The 5,563-nt window shown below is 36.7% G+C and overlaps 1 pseudogene; it reads right to left on the bottom strand.

The window, feature by feature from the left end:
* Positions 1 to 286: 286 nt before the first annotated feature.
* Positions 287 to 1,761, bottom strand: LOC145120875 (putative E3 ubiquitin-protein ligase ARI2 pseudogene; annotated as a pseudogene).
* Positions 1,762 to 5,563: the final 3,802 nt, after the last annotated feature.

The raw sequence follows: 5,563 nt of genomic DNA, 5'->3' as shown, positions 1-5,563 counted from the left end.
GTATGTCCTAATTTTGTCACAATTTTTTGTGTTTAAGTGGACCACAATACCGGCGATCAACCAGACAAAGACGTGAAGATAGACAGTACCGACAAGTGGAGTAAGGCTGTCTAACAACTTTGATCCCAGTGTCACAAGATAATTTTCAGTGAATTTTGAGATAAATTTTGTTTGTGGTTATTCTAATTTTTTTTTTAAATAGATATACCCTATCTTCATTCATCTTATATAATTGAAGCAAAACCAGATTCAAAACCATATAACATCTTAAGTAACTATATGCAGTCATGATCATATGAGCGATAAAGAATATAACTTGTAAAAAATATAACCTTATTCTCCTAAAATTAGCTTCCAAGTAGTTATGAACAAAAAGTTTGGATGAAGTAATATCAAGTCATTTATCAAGCTCCACAGCCTTATCTCCACCCATCGATCTATAAGGCGCTATGTTGATCATTGTTCTCAGATGAAGCAGTATCTCATTGTCAATGCAGTCACACAAATTCTTGCAAAGGACATCAGTAACCTTGGAAAGTGCAATAATCCGCGTTCTCGAATCCATAACTTTGTCCTCGGAAAACTCCTCAAACTCTTGTTCCAAAAAATGTGATAATTTCTCAACATGCCCTTCAAGTTGCTGCTGCTGATCTTCAAACAAGTTCTGTTTAATATTCTTTTCCAAAATTGTCAATTCATCGCTAAGAAACGTGTCATTAAACATGTAAAACGCAAACGGATACGAATAACAAAGAATCCGCCTTGATCTAAACAGCCTTTTAGCCTCATTTCTCACCCAATCATAATCCTTTATTTCCAATTCCCTGGCTTCCATTTTCACTATTTTCTTCTCTAACTTTTCCTTCATAATGATTTCAGCCTTTAAGGAATCTGTATGTTCTTTGAATCGACTATGATAATGAGAATAACCCACGATTTCTATTTTTGCACGTTTTGTGTTTGCTATTTGTTCTTCATTGAACCTTCCACATGTGTGGTTAGCTATACTATCCCATGTGTGTTGTATACCCATTGCTCCACCACATAGCCAACAAAATGGTTGACCACATATACATCGAACAAGGTTGCATCCACCATTTTTTTCAACTGGTTTATGACATTTTGGACAAGTTTTTGTATTAACTGTGATCCAATTACATGTCTCTGACTCATCTTGACATCTATTTGACCAAAGTTCCCACATTTGACATGAACATGGAGAATGTGCTTCTGAAGAACAACTCACAATACTCATCATCTTCAACACGAATGGCATTTCCATAATGTGGGACACTCGGACACCATTTTACCCTTTTGTTATCTTCAATATATGACTCCAAAAGGTATCTTTCAAACTTTTCAGCCAAATTAGGATCCTTTTTGCTCACATAATTTCTGATTTTATCCTCATCACAAACCACACTGCATCTAGAAGCCATGCAACTAATTTGCCTACTTTGCCCCTCGTTTATCTTCACAACAAAATGCTCTGTCCAACAAGTGTTGCAAAAATAATGGCCACAATCCATTGTTGTCATTTTATAGAAGGGGACTTCCTGCAAACATATTTCACAAAGTACAATGGAAGATCGATGCTTTGAAGAAACATTGGAATCATTGGATACCATTACACATGCTTCAGTATAAAGCCTATCTTTTCCACTCTACAAGCACTTGAAAGACTTTATCAACATCCCATCTATGATGTATAAGTAGAGTCCTTGCTTGATGTTCCCTTAAAGATAACAAGTCCATTACTCTTTGTAGACTTTATATCCAGCTTGTCACCATCTTTGATCATCTCTGGGAATTGGTTGTCGATGAACGTCTGAATAAATCTCGGATATAGCAAGAATGCATCTCTGGTCTCCCGGCTTATAGCGTTCATATTTACCAAGAACTCATCCAAAATGAACTTCGAGAAGTTGAATTTGATGCCAGCAGCCAGTGAAACGATAGCCCCTGTGTTCCTGAGAGAGATTTCATCAACTCCTGATCTCCTTCCCGAGATACAGCTCACGAACACATGCGCCAAAAATCTCCAGTAGGGAGGCAGAAGCTTCTTCACCGTGGGAGGGTAGATGCCCTCATATCCCATCCTTTTGAGAACCTTTTGAACATCATCAATCCCAATTTCAGTAGGAAAATCGGGTTGATCATTGATCAACAATGTTTTCTTATATACTGCTAAGTGATTATGATCTTGCATCCTTTAACCACAGCTTTAACAACGAACGCACCATTGTCTTTTGACATCTTGGCCGTCTGCCAGAACTCCCTGACAATGTTCTGATAAATGGTTGGGTTCACAGTGATGGCACAAGCCAGGCAGCATTCTCTTAGTCTGTAGATCATTGATCTGAAATCTCCATGAGCAACAGGAGGTTCATCCAACACAATTGCCAGGTTATGCATGTCAGCAAACTTAAGACTCGCCATTGATCTGCACGAACTACAAACCTGACCGTCTCGGACCCCTTCACTGCTGTTGTTCCGTATATCCCTCCTGTTCAACACTCAACTCTAACCATACCTTCCACCACAAACACCAACTATCAATCAATGAGTGATCTTAACCCTAAAGAGATGGACTCCGAACTCCGTTTCCAACAAGAAATTGCTCTGCTTTCCATGTGATACAATCGTCCTTTTAACAACCCATTTAACAACCATTTCCAGGCTCCTCACCAAAATAACTATTTCCAGGATCCTCACCAAATTAACCCTCAACCATTTTCTAAGCCTTCAGAAAACACACCTGCATACAAACCTAACCTTCCTACACCAAATCACACTTCAGAATCATCACAAACTCCGAAGTCAGACAAACCCAAAATTGTGTGTCACAAATGTGGTCATGCAAATCACTTTTCCAAAGCATGCTTAGCTGAATCCTCACAAAAATCTAACATCAAGGTTCTTCTTACTATACACGTCGAGCTCAAGAAATGGCAGAAAGTGAAAAGGCTTTTGTTACAACTGCATCAAGAGATGTGGAAGGATATTGGTCTTTAGGAGATGATGATGATGTGAGTACTGGAAGGAACTTGTGCTTTATAGCTAGACAAACAATTGCATGTGATGAAGGCTATTGGTCGTCCGGATCAGAGGATGACTATGAAGATGCTGAACCAAACTACTGTTACATGGCTACCACCGATCCACCGGGTAAAAGCATCGTTCAACAGGTAAAATCTATGATTACTGATAATAAATTTGATTTATCTCTTTGCGAACCATATCTAACCCACATTCAATCAGATTTGAACATCATTTACAAAGCATATGAGTCAGCCAAAGAAGCCAATGAGAGGATGGATAGTGAATTAAGTCGTCTTGGATTACGTTTCGAAGATAAGAAGTTAAAAATAGAATCTTTAGAACGTGATCTTGTAATGTCAAAAGATGAATGTATCATTCTTAAAGACAAATGTGAAATCACTTATTCTGAAAGAAATATTTTAATTTCTATCAACAAACGTCTCAATGCTAAAATAGATGCCTTGCATAATTCCATTGACATTCTTGAAGCAAATGAACAGATGACTCATAATTTTCGTCATCCTTGGTCAAAAGCTCCTGGTCTCGGAAGCGAGTTTCCGAAACATATTGCTCGTCCCTTGAAGGAGTTGCAAAAATTAACCTTTATGGGAGACGTTCCGAATATAAAACATTCGGACACCCCGGTCTCGCCTCTGTCACCACTTCCTGAGACTTCTGATAAATTTGCATCATTAATTCCTGAGCTTCAGCCTATATTTGTCAAGTATCCTGATTCCACACATTTTCCGCCTCTGAGAAACGTGTACCTGAATTGGACCCGAAAAACTCACTCTAGTATTGAAAACTCTGTCGTACAAATTTCGAACCACAACCCTCCTAAGAACTGTGTTGTTGAGGAAATCTCTCCTGAGACAACTAGACCTAATTCCTCTGACTGTGCTTGGGTATCTTTAGATAGTGACGTTGATGATTCATCAGATTCATGTGATTTTGAACCACAAGTGATTTCCAACACAAATTTTGTGCCAATCAAGCCTGTATTTAACAATCCTTCTGTAGGTCAAACTTCCAAATCCTCATCTCAGTTCAAAAAGAAACCCATGTTGAAAAGGAAAGATGTTGTTGATCCTAAGGTAGAAGCCCGAAATGCTCACAAAAAAGAAGCTAAGTCAAGACAAAATTCTATATTCCTTGAGAACTCCAAAAAGAGTGTATCTCGGACTGCCAACCAACCAACTAAGAGTCATAACACATTCGCACCCACTAAGATTCTCATAAGTCCACCTAATCCTCCCCATCCAGTAGAACATAAGAAAGTAGCCAGTCCTACCTCGAAAAAGTCAATTGTGGGTACCAAATCTGTCCGAACTAACTCTCCTTGGATTGTTTTTGTTGGATTAATGTCTAAGTCCATAACTATATTTGGTATGTACTTGACCCGACCCGGCATGGTCCATTTGGGTTGCACTTCACCGGCACAATTTATATGGATAGTCTTTTGAGAATAGTATATTTATGATTTATATTAATATATTATAAGTTCTAATATATTAATATGGAATCATATTATTTAATTAGTATTGATCAAGAATTAATTTAGAATTAATTAAGTGATCAAAAAGAACTAATTAAATATGGACTCTTATATATATGGAATAGGCCAAGTTCATTTAGGTTGGGCTAAGCTTTCATGGATGGTCCATGGAGCTTTTAACCCATGGATCCTATGTAAATGAAAGGTCATGGGTATTAGGGTTTACATGGATGTAACTCTAATCCTCCATAATATATAAAGGGGTCCTTGGCTCACAAAATAGGCACAAGTGTGTGAAAATGAGAGTGGGCCGATTTTAGTGTGCATACATATTCTCTCAAGTTCTTCCAAGGTGTCTTGGTGATTTGTGATTCCATTTGAGGCTTCCACACTATTGGGACTAAGCTCTTAAAGCTTGAAGACATCAAGCTACATCAAAAGGTATGTCATCTAACTAGAACTTTGTAGTATAGGTGCTTCATAATATGCTAGTTAGGATGAAACCTTGGAATAGTTAATATTTGCATGTATAATAGAGAAAACATAGATCCAAGGTTTATAGGGTTGCATGTACACCATAGGAGTGTTAGAATGCTCAAAACCCAACAGTGGTATCAGAGCCATGGGTTGTTTTCTATTATATTGATGCAAATGTTTTATTTTCAAGTTGAAAAAAAAGGAAAAAAAACATGACGTTTGTCAAATTTTAAGATAATTACTTGTTTTGTGAAAAACGAATTATTTGTAAAATTTGAATCATTTGTTATATGAGTTGAATTAGGTCAAATTTAGTAAAAGATAAAATGATATGATTATTTTATTAGTTTTAAAAGTTTGATCTAAATGTTTTAAGGAGTTACATATTTTGTCATAAAATTTTGGAGCTCAAAAGTTTTTTTAAAGTTGTGATCTTAAGGGTTTTTGAAACTTCCATAAGTTATGGATATTAAAGTTTTTTTTTTTTTTAAAAAAAATTTTGATTCAAAGTTTTTATGGAGTTATAAAATTTGGTGTTAATGTTTTCAA

Source organism: Lactuca virosa, chromosome 6 (genome assembly GCF_052849685.1).
Source record: "Lactuca virosa cultivar CGN04683 chromosome 6, Lactuca_virosa_CGN04683_v6, whole genome shotgun sequence".
Taxonomy (NCBI): Eukaryota; Viridiplantae; Streptophyta; class Magnoliopsida; order Asterales; family Asteraceae; genus Lactuca; species Lactuca virosa.
This window is presented reverse-complemented; position numbering and strand designations above follow the sequence as displayed.